Genomic DNA, 11,247 nt, shown 5'->3' on the forward strand with positions numbered 1-11,247 from the left:
TAAGGGAATCAAGGGATGTGGAGATAGGGCGGGAAAGTGGAGTTGAGATAAAAGATCAGCCATGATCTTATTGAACGGTGGAGCAGGCTCGAGGGGCCGTACGGACGACTCCTGTCCCTATTTCTGATGTTCTCATGTTCTAATTTAAATTCTAATACTAGCAAGAACATAAGCTTTGTATCATCAGCAAATTTGGAAATGTTACATTTAGTCCCCTCATCCAAATCATTGATATAGATTGTGAATAGCTGGGACCCAAGCACCGATCCTTGTGGTACCCCCTAGTCACAACCTGCCATCCTGAAAAAGACCCGTTTATCCCATAGTCCATAGTCATTCTACATATTTAAAAACTTACCAAGCTGATACACTGGGTATTTCACCATATTCTTGAACTCCTCTCTGAATTTACTCTGTGTCACTGTATAGATAAATGTGTTTGTGCAGCAGCTCAAAAGCAGGAGCATATATCCGGTTTCTTGAAAGATATAAACCAGGTCATTGAAACCTGTGTATAAATAGGTCTTATTAATTCAATAATATAAGCAATGGACCATGTACGTCAGCCATAACAGTATAAAATTGCCGGATATACTGAAGAGTAAAACGATGGATTTTCTCCGGTTCTCCATCTCAGAGTCAGGGTTATTTTCAGAGCTGGGGTTGCCCCGCAATGCCCTGCGGACTCTGCTGGCCACTAATATATATCTCACGGTCAGAGCATTGAGTAGCAAAATAATGAAAAATGGGAGAAATGGAGTCGCTATGCGGTGGAAATAAGAATATGCTTGCCAAAGCGGTGTAGTATAAAAGCTTGATCTTAGCCGGCAGTACCAGGGTAATTTGTTAATTATATACAGAGGCTCAAATACAAAGTAGTAGGGGATGTTTTTTAAACAGCTCAGAGCTAGCACCGTACCTACAATCGCCGCTGCCGTTTTCTTGGTGCAATATTTGGTTTTCAGCTTCTGGCAACAAATGGCTATAAAGCGGTCAAAGGTGAAAGCGACTGTTAACCAGACAGAACAGTCGATGGTTGCATGAGTGATGGCCATTTTGGCCTGACATACTGGAGTAAGCCACAGATAATTTCCGGGAAAGTAAATATCGATGATCCGATTGAGTATAACGCCAATGATGACAACCAGCAGATCCGATGCTGCCATGGCCACCAGGTAGTGAGTGATACATTTGGAGAGACCGCACTTTCCCCGGGACAGGATCGCAATCGCCACCGTGTTAACTGTAGGGGAGGGGAAACAAGCAAGATGATTAATTATTGGCAGATTTAAGAGTAAGTATCAGTTTGCTACCAGTATGTGTTCACTTCAGAACTTTGTTACTGCGTTCTGCATGGAACCAAATAGCTCGCACTTCCTAGTAAATGTAGGTTGCAACTTAAAACAGTGTCAGCCGAGGCTCAGTGGGCAGCACAGTCGCCTCTGAGTCAGAAGTTGCTGGTTTCATGCCCCACTCCAAAGATCTGATCACATAATCTCGGACGACACTTCAATGCATTACTGAGGGAATGCTGCACTCCGGTGCCCTGGCCAATATTTCTCCCGAAATCAACCTCACTAAACACAATTATCTGGTCACTGTCTCATTGCTGTTTGTGGGCCCTTGCTGTTCACAAATTGGCTGCAGTCGTTCCACACATTCCAACAGTGATGACACTTCAAAAGTGTCTGCAAAATGCTTTCGGACACCCTGAGGTCCTCAAAGGCGCTGTATTCTTTCTGTTGTAGGAGTCTACGTACTCCTAGCAAAAAATACTGAACTCGGAGAGGTTCAACAGAAAAGGTTTAATTGTTGAGGCTGCATGCTGAACACAAAATGGAGCCAGAGACCACACAAAGTACGACTGCCTTTCATCAGTCCACAGCTTCGACTGCTCCTCCCCCGCTCTGGGCTTAACTATGTTGCAGATCGAGTTTCTTAAAGGTGTGATCCTTCTTAAAGGCATGATGCTTGATTTATAGTCTACGGACCGGAAAGCAGATTGTGTCCTTTCTGTGATCAGTACGCCAAACAGCTACCCCCAGAATCCATTAGTAGGGAGTGTACGAAGCGGCGTGGTGGCTTGATGGCAAGGCCGGAATGGCTCTTGGCGGTTGGAGTCGGGAGCGGGGCGGTCGGATGCGTCGGGCTCTTAGGCGGTCTGCCCCGCGGTGGGGGTTGGCCCACTTGAACGGGTTCGTCGGGCTCTAGGTGCGCCAGATTGAGCTGGTCGACCGACACCTTGTCAGTTTTGCCGCCCACTTCGAGGAGGAAGAACTTGTTCCCCGTCTGGAGTAACTTGTAGGGTCCGTCGTATGGGGGCCGTAGAGGTCCTCGGTGGGCGTCATGGCGCACGAAAACAAATTTGGCCATGTGCAGGCTAGGTGGTACGCGGGTTGCTGGTTCGCCGTGCTGGCCGGTGGGTACTGGAGCGAACTGTTGTGCTCAGTTGGCGAAAGCGCGGCGTTGCTGGTCAGCCGACCAGGGGTTCGTGGCGGTGGGCAGGAACTCTCCGGGTACGCGCAGCGGCTGGCCGTACACGAGTTCCGCCGCCGAGGCTTGCAGGTCTTCCTCGACCGTGGAGCGTAGGCCGAGTAGCACTCACGGGAGGCGGTCGATCCAAGCCTCATCCTCGAGGCTGGCGCGGAGGGACGCCTTCATGGACCTGTGGAATCGCTCGCACAGTCCGTTGGCTTGGGGGTGGTAAGCCGTGGTGTGGTGAATGGCCACCCCGAGGTTTCGGGCGATGGCGGCCCACAGATCAGAGGTGAACTGCGGGCCTCTATCCGACGTCATGTCGGAGGGGACACCAAACCGAGCGACCCAGGTACCGATGAACGCCCTCGCGATGTCGGCGGTGGTGGTGGACGTCAGTGGAATGGCCTCGGGCCAGCGGGTGGTACGGTCCACGATTGTCAGCAGGTGCGTGTGACCTTGTGATGGCGGCAGGGGGCCGCCGAGGTCGCTGTGGACATGGTCGAACCTTCTTTCTGGCACGGTGAACTCCTCGAGTGGGGCTTTGACATGCTGGTGGATTTTGGCACGCTGGCAAGCTATGCAAGATCTGGATCAGACGCGCACATCTTTGCGCAGGCCGCACCAGACAAATCGGTTGGCCACCAGTCTAATGGACGCGCGGGTGCCGGGGTGTGAGAGGCCGTGGACGATGTCAAACACCCGTTTTCGCCAGGACACCGGGACTACGGGGCAGGGTTGTGCCAAGGAGGTGTCACATTTGACTGTGACGGTGGACGGGCCGCAGGCGACGTCGGTCAGTCGCAGCCCTGGGAGGGTTGTGGGCACGGAGAGCAGATCGGGGTCGGTGCGTTGCTCCGCTGCCAGTTGAGCATAGTCCACTGCCAGGTGGGCGCCGTGGACGGCGGGGCGGGATAGGCAGTCGGCCACCACGTTGTCTCGACCGGAGACGTGCCGGATGTCCGTGGTGAATTCGGACACCGCGGCGAGCTGGCGTTGTTGCCTGGCTGACCACGGGTCCGCAGATTTCGCCATCGCGAATGTCAGGGGTTTGTGGTCGACAAACGCGGTGAAGGGGCGGCCCTCCAGAAGAAATCTAAAATGGCGGACTGCCAGGTACAGTGCGAGGAGCTCGCGGTCAAAGGCGCTGTATTTGGCCTCCGGGGAGCGCAGTTGGCGGCTGAAAAAGGCCAGCGGTTGCCAGGCCCCGTCGACCCACTGTTCGTACACGGCGCCGACCGCGTGGTCGGAGGTGTCCATGGTGAGGGCCACCCTGGCGTTGGGCTGTGTGTGAGCGAGCATGGTGGCATCGGCGAGCGCCTTTTTGGTCGAGTCGAAAGCGGTCAACATGTCCGCCGACCACTCGATCGCCATTCTGTCTTTCTTACCCCGGAGGGCTTCGTATAGGGGCCGCATGAGGGAGGCCGCTCCGGGAATGAAGTGGTTGTAAAAGTTGATCATCCCCATGAACTCCTGGAGGCCTTTGATGGTGGTAGGCCGGGGGAACTGCTGGACGGCTTGCACCTTGGCGGGCAGGGGAATGGCTCCGTCCTGCGTGATGTGGTGGATGAGGAATTCGATCCTGCTGAGGCCGAATTGGCACTTGGCTGGGCTAATGATGAGCCCGTGCTCACTGAACTGCTGGAACAGGGTGCGGAGGTGCTCGATGTGTTCCTGCTTGGAGGAACTAACTACCAGGATGTCATCCAGGTAGACAAAGAGGAACTTCAGGTCCCGGAGGACTGAGTCCATGAGCCGCTGGAAGGCCTGGGCCGCATTTTTGAGGCCGAAGGGCATTCGGAGGAACTCGAATAGCCCAAAGGGGTGATTATGGCCGTCTTGGGAGCGTCCGTGGGGTGGACTGGCACCTGATGGTAACCGCGCACCAGGTCGACTTTGGAGAAGACTGAGCGGCCGGCCAGTCTAGCCGAGAAGTCTTGAATGTGCGGTATGGGGTACCGATCCGGCGTGGTGGCGTCGTTTAGGCGCCGGTAGTCCCCGCAGGGGCGCCATCCCCCGTCGGGTTTGGTGACGATGTGGAGTGGGGAGGCCCAGGGGCTGTTGGAGCGGCGGATGATGCCGAGCTGTTCCATTGTGGTGAACTCGGCCCGCGCGATCTCCAGCTTGGCCGGGTCCAGCCTGCGGGCGTGGGCATACACCGGTGGGCCTGTGGTGGGGATGAAGTGTTCTACCCCGTGCTTAGCAACCTTTGCGGAGAAGGTCGGGTTGGTGAGGGCTGGGAACTCAGCCAGGAGTGCTGAGTAGTTGTCCGTTGAGCGGGCGCGGCACTGCCACGCCATTTCAGCGGGTTGGGGGGGCCATGGCGCCCGGGATAGGTGACATGGTGTTCATGTCCACGAGGCGGCGCCGAGGCATGTCGACCAACAGGCCGTGGGCGCACAGGAAATCCGCACCGAGGAGTCGGGAGAGCACCTTGGCGGTGATAAACTCCCAGTGGTAGCGGCGGCCTGCTAGGTCGATGGTGACGGTGCGGGTGCCGTACGTCCGGATGTCGGTGCCATTGGCGGCAGCCAGCGCAGGGCCGCGGCCGCCTCGCTGGATCTCGAGGGTGGACGCGGGGATGATGCTGCGCTGCGCGCCCGTGTCACATAGGAAACGGCGTCCGGAGGCGCTGTCCGTAACGTACAGCAGCGCGCCTGCTTGCCCCACGCCATCGTGTAGGCCGGTGTGGGGGTGGTTGGAAACGTGCAGGGATGGCTGCAGCAGCGTGCCTGTGCGCCGAACCGGGTATGGAAGTAGCAGTAGCCCTGGGTCGGAGGGCTTGGGGGACGTGGGGGCCTGGGGGGCCTCGTGGCCGAGCTATGTGGCCGCGCGATAGAGGGTGGAGCGCGCGCCGACCCTGCGGAGGCCAGGTCGGGGGTGACGGCGTGGTTGGAGCTGGCGGACAGGAGCTTATCGGTTTCATCGGCCAGGGCCTCGAGGTCCGTGAGGCTGGACGCCACGATCGCCGGGCGGATACTGGGAGGTAGTTGGCGGATAAAGAGGGTGCGGAAGAGGGAGCCGGGCGGTTTCTCGTCGGTCAGAGCAAGCATGTGTGAGAGCAAGTCTGATGGCGTGGAGTCACCGAGGCCCGGGAGGTCGAGGAGGTGGCAGTTGCGCAAGAATTGGGATGCTGTGAATTTTTTAATGAGCGCGGCCTTGAGATGTGCGTACTTGCCTTCCTCCGGAGTGTTTTGTAGTGTTGTCCAGACTTTCGTGATTGTGGAGCTGCCCAGGGAGGCGAGGAGGTAGTCGTACATCATTGCGTCGGCGGTGATGCCGCGGAGTCGGAATTGCGATTTGGCTTGAAGGAACCAGGCGGTGGCCAGGTTCTCCCAGAACTCCGGCAGCTTCACAGAAACTGCATTTGTGTCAGCCATGGTTACGCTTAGGAGTCATCCTGAGCATCGGGGTCACCAATGTAGGAGTCTACGTACTCCTAGCAAAAAATACTGAACTTGGAGAGGTTCAACAGAAAAGGTTTAATTGTTGAGGCTGCATGCTGAACACAAAATGGAGTCAGAGACTACACAAAGTACGACTGCCTTTCATCAGTCCACAGCTTCGACTGCTCCTCCCCCGCTCTGGGCTTAACTATGTTGCAGATCGAGTTTCTTAAAGGTGTGATCCTTCTTAAAGGCATGACGCCTGATTTATAGTCTACGGACCGGAAAGTGGATTGTGTCCTTTCTGTGATCGGTACGCCACACTGTTCCTTTTGAGAATGTAGATGGGGTACGTTAATCTAACATGATATTTGGAAGTCATAAGAAGAAGCAGGACGGAGTCGGAAATGAAACCTGGTAATACAATTGGACTCGCAATAAGCTTTATAATAAATTTTAAAATGAGTTATGATTTGCCAAATTGAGTGCCATGGAATTTATTTGAATATAAAATACTTTCATATAAAGAACAAAGTCAACAAAAATGCACCTGAAATAAGTTAATTGAATGAAATACAATTCGATAGAAAGCGAGTTTGAGATGAACAAGACAATTAATGAACGATAAAGCTGGAAAACCCGAATAAAAACAAGACCCTTAATGAAGGACAGACGCCGGGAACCGTCGGGAAGGCAGGTGAAGCGGACTTTGGACAGTGGCGAATGGACTGAAGCGAGAGAATTCAGATTGTGGCTGTAGATCAGGCAGGAAGGATTAGGGATGAGGAGAGGGCCACTGACTGGCCACCCGTGGTCTCCAGATCTAAGGGCATTTATCAGCTCACTGATTATACCAAGCAGCAAACCCATCGCTGGTTCTCATTTCCCAACTATTTATTAGTTAAGGGTGATGAAAAACTGATGTAAAAAACACATGCGCTGAGCTGCCCTTTACAATTAATGGATAAAATGTGCATGCTGCAATATGTCCTGCCAACAGGTTATATTGTAAATAAGCTCAATGTTCCTGAGCATGATTGATGGGTCAGTGGGCAAGCATCATGTCTTATGTCATACTGAGTTAAGATAAGAAACATAAAAATTAGGAGCAGGAGTCACATGGCCCCTCCAGCCCGCTTCGCCATTCAATAAGATCATGGCTGATCTTCGACCTCAACACCACTTTCCCGCACCATCCCCATATCCCTTGGTTCTCCCAGAGTCAAAAAATCTGTCGCTCTTAGCCTTGAATATACTCAACGACTGAGCATTCACAGCCCTCTGGGGCAGAGAATTCCAAAGGTTCACCACCCTCTGAGTGAAGAAATTCCTCCTCATCTCAGTCTTAAATGGCCGACCCCTTATCCTGAGACTATTCTCCCTAGTTCTAGACTCTCCAGCCAGGGGAAACAGCCTCTCAGCATCTACCTTGTCTAGCTCCCTCAGAACCTTACATGTTTCAATGAGATCACCTCTCATTCTTCTAAACTCCAGAGTGTAGAGGCTCAATCTCTCCTCATAGGGCAACCCTCTTATCCCAAGAATCAATCTAGTGAACTTTCCATCCACTGCCTTGAAGCCAAGCAGATCTTTCCTTAGATAAGGAGACCAAAACTGTGCACAGCAATGGAATATTTAGGATTCTTCCTCATCTGACCCATCCATAGATCTCAGAGGATGTGATACTGGTACCACAGGCAGACTCAAAGATACCACTGGAGGTAGTAACACCAATCAATGTTCTTAATCGGACCAGCACCAGTGGAAAGCCCCTGAGTGTCAGAGTCTGTTGAATACATGACTTGGCTGCTCAATAAAATGACCTCTATGGTCAACAGACTGTTTAATGTGCCTATCATTGGGGGCGCATGAATAACAGGACAGGTATCTGAAGACTGACAGCGCCTGTGGGATCTGATAACAGAGCAGAGGGGGGAAGGTGAAAAGAATTGCGGATTATCTTTGACTAAATCTTTGAATTATATCTTGGCACCATCGACAATACCATGCAGATTGCAAAATAATAATTAGCGATTGTAATTACACACGTCACCCAGTGTGGATCCAAGACCTCACCCAGTAAAGTACTGTTTGGACTGTAATGATTGTTACTGGTTCGGCAGCCAATTATGTCTCTGAAATAACGAGCAACTGGCCTGCTTTGTCCCTGGTGTTGGTTGAACAACGTCACTGCCGGGCTGACTTGGCGCTAATCCGTCGTAACTCAATAGTTAACTCGCGTTTGGGCTGAAATATTGTTGTATTACAAACAGGTTTTGAGCATTTCACTTCACATTGCAATCCAATTAAAACATGATGGCATCCTTTGCAAGGAGGAGTAGTAGAGAGAGGGAAAGATAGAAAGAAATAAGGAGGGACAGAGAAAGAAAGGGAGATGAGAAATCGAAAGCGAGAGAGGAAAAGAGAGGAGGAGAAAGATAGATGTGGCAGCTGTAGTCTGATGAATGTATTTTACTAGATTATCTTGACGTATAAATCTGAAGCTCAAGTACATTTTACTTGTACAGTAAATACAATACATTTTTTGCTATTTTTTCTAATTATTTTAATAGTTTACAATAACAAAAGACTTGCATTTCTACAGCGCCTTTCACGACCTCAGGACGTCTCAAAGCGATTTACAACCAATAAAGTACTTTTTGAGGTGTAGTCGCAATGTAGGAAACACAGCAGCCAATTTGCGCACAGCAAGCTCCCACAAACAGCAACGTGGTAATGACCAGATCATCTCTTTTTGTGATGTTGATTGAGGGATAAATATTGGCCCAGGACACTGGGGAGAACTCCCCTGCTCTTCTTTGAAATAGTCTCATGAATGTCAGCCCAGAATTTTGTGCTCAAGTCTCCGGAGTCAATTTGTGCACAGCAAGCTCCCATAAACAGCAATGTGATAATGACCAGACAATCTGTTTTTGTGCTGTTAATTGAGCGATAAATATTGGCCAGGATACCAGGGATAACTCCTTTCAAAATAGTGCCACAGGATCATTTACATCCACCTGAGAGGACAGACGGGGCCTCGGTTTAACATCTCATCTGAAAGACAGCACCTACTGACAGTGCAGCACTCCCTCAGTACTGCACTGGAGTGCCTGCCTTATATTGATGTACTCAGGCCCACTGGAGTGAGGCTTGAACCCACAACCTTCTGACTCAGAGGCAAGGGTGCTACCCACTGAACCACTGGCTGACACTGAACAGACATTTAAGGTGAAACACAGCAACCCATGAACACACCGTGAAATGTGTCGCCACAGCTCATTCTGGATATGACATCACAAGTCATTTGAAGAAGACTGTTTGAAAAATTCTCTCTATGTTGGAGCAGAATAATTATAATTTCAATAAAATATATTGAATAAATAATGTAAAATTAGGATAGCTTAGCCATTGAGCGGTTATCACAGAATAGGTGACTATTTAACAAACAGATCCACCCAGACAGATGAAATACCAGACACACAGCAAGAGCAATGATACAGCTTAACACAGCTGTGCACAACTGGTAAGGTGACGACTTACCTGGGACACCAAGAGCGGCAAGAATTGGGTAATAAATAGCATACACCGGACCCGTTACTGGCTCATGCATTTTCTGTCAGAAGCGATTGTGTCTCAACAGCCTCAACACCTGGTTTACAGCAGAGTCAATATATAGATCATGGAAGCCTCCAGTGACACAATTAGGTCACATCATTACTGAAGTTAGTTCCACTCCTTTACACAAACAAACTGAGCGAGTTGCTTTCAATCTAATCTGTTCATTGAGACCATAAGGAGACGTTGGGTTGTCCCAGTGCCATCAAACAGAAAAACAAGCACAAATGCTCCCTTTTTGGAGGGGCACAACTAATTAAATCCAAATCATAAAAATGAAATGAAACTTAGCAAATGAAATAATAACCTGATTTCCCGTCTCTAAAGGCGGCGGTTGCGGAAGGCCTCAAGCGTGCCGGCAGACATCACTCGCTCCCTCTCCAGGCCACCAGTGCGCGGACAAAGCCGCAGAAGAGGTTGCTTTGATTCCAACTCTTTCAGTTGCACTTTAAGGATAGATTGGGTTGTCCCACTGTCACCCACCGAATAAAATAAATCTTCAAAATCATCCACCCCTTTTTCAGATTGCAGAAACCCAAACCATGAAAAATGACAAAAAGGAAACTGAACAATCTAAATAATAATATTGTCTCCTGTTTCGACCACACACTCCAGTTCCTGTGGTGCCCACCGGCCATGGAAGACCTCAAGGGTATCGGCGGACACCACCTGCTGCTGCTCCAGGGCCACTCGGGCGCGGACATCTTCATCCGTCTGCTGCTGCTACAGGGCCACTCGGGCGCGGACATCTTCATCCGTCTGCTGCTGCTCCAGGGCCACTCGGGCAGGGACATCTTCATCCGCCTGCTGCTGCTCCAGGGCCACTCGGGCAGGGACATCTTCATCCGCCTGCTGCTGCTCCAGGGCCACTAGGGCAGGGACATCTTCCACAACCGGCTGCTGCTCCAGGGCCACTCGGGCGCGGACATCTTCATCCGTCTGCTGCTGCTACAGGGCCACTCGGGCGCGGACATCTTCATCCGTCTGCTGCTGCTCCAGGGCCACTCGGGCAGGGACATCTTCATCCGCCTGCTGCTGCTCCAGGGCCACTAGGGCAGGGACATCTTCCACCGCCTGCTGCTGCTCCAGGGCCACTAGGGCAGGGACATCTTCCACAACCGGCTGCTGCTCCAGGGCCACTCGGGCGCGGACATCTTCATCCGTCTGCTGCTGCTCCAGGGCCACTCGGGCAGGGACATCTTCGTCCGCCTGCTGCTGCTCCAGGGCCACTCGGGCAAGGACATCTTCATCTGCCTGCTGCTGCTCCAGGGCCACTCGGGCAAGGACATCTTCATCCGCCTGCTGCTGCTCCAGGGCCACTCGGGCAAGGGCATCTTTATCCATCTGCTGCTGCTGCAGGGCCACTCGGGCAGGGACATCTTCATCCGCCTGCTGCTGCTGCAGGGCCACTCGGGCAGGGACATCTTCATCTGCCTGCTGCTGCTCCAGGGCCACTCGGGCAGGGGCATCTTCATCCGCCTGCTGCTGCTCCAGGGCCACTAGGGCAGGGACATCTTCATCCACCTGCTGCTGCTCCAGGGCCACTCGGGCAAGGACATCTTCATCCACCTGCTGCTGCTCCAGGGCCACACGGGCAAGGACATCTTCATCCGCCTGCTGCTGCTCCAGGGCCACTAGGGCAGGGACATCTTCATCCACCTGCTGCTGCTCCAGGGCCACTCGGGCAGGGACAGCTTCATCCACCTGCTGCTGCTCCAGGGCCACTCGGGCAAGGACATCTTCATCCGCCTGCTGCTGCTCCAGGGCC

The 11,247-nt window shown here is 52.3% G+C and overlaps 1 pseudogene; it reads right to left on the bottom strand.

Moving 5' to 3' along the window:
• Positions 1–338: 338 nt before the first annotated feature.
• Positions 339–9,474, bottom strand: LOC147109818 (putative G protein-coupled receptor 139; annotated as a pseudogene).
• Positions 9,475–11,247: the final 1,773 nt, after the last annotated feature.

Source organism: Somniosus microcephalus, chromosome 12, assembly GCF_052327205.1.
Source record: "Somniosus microcephalus isolate GS21.2 chromosome 12, FLI_Smic_1.0, whole genome shotgun sequence".
NCBI lineage: Eukaryota > Metazoa > Chordata > Chondrichthyes > Squaliformes > Somniosidae > Somniosus > Somniosus microcephalus.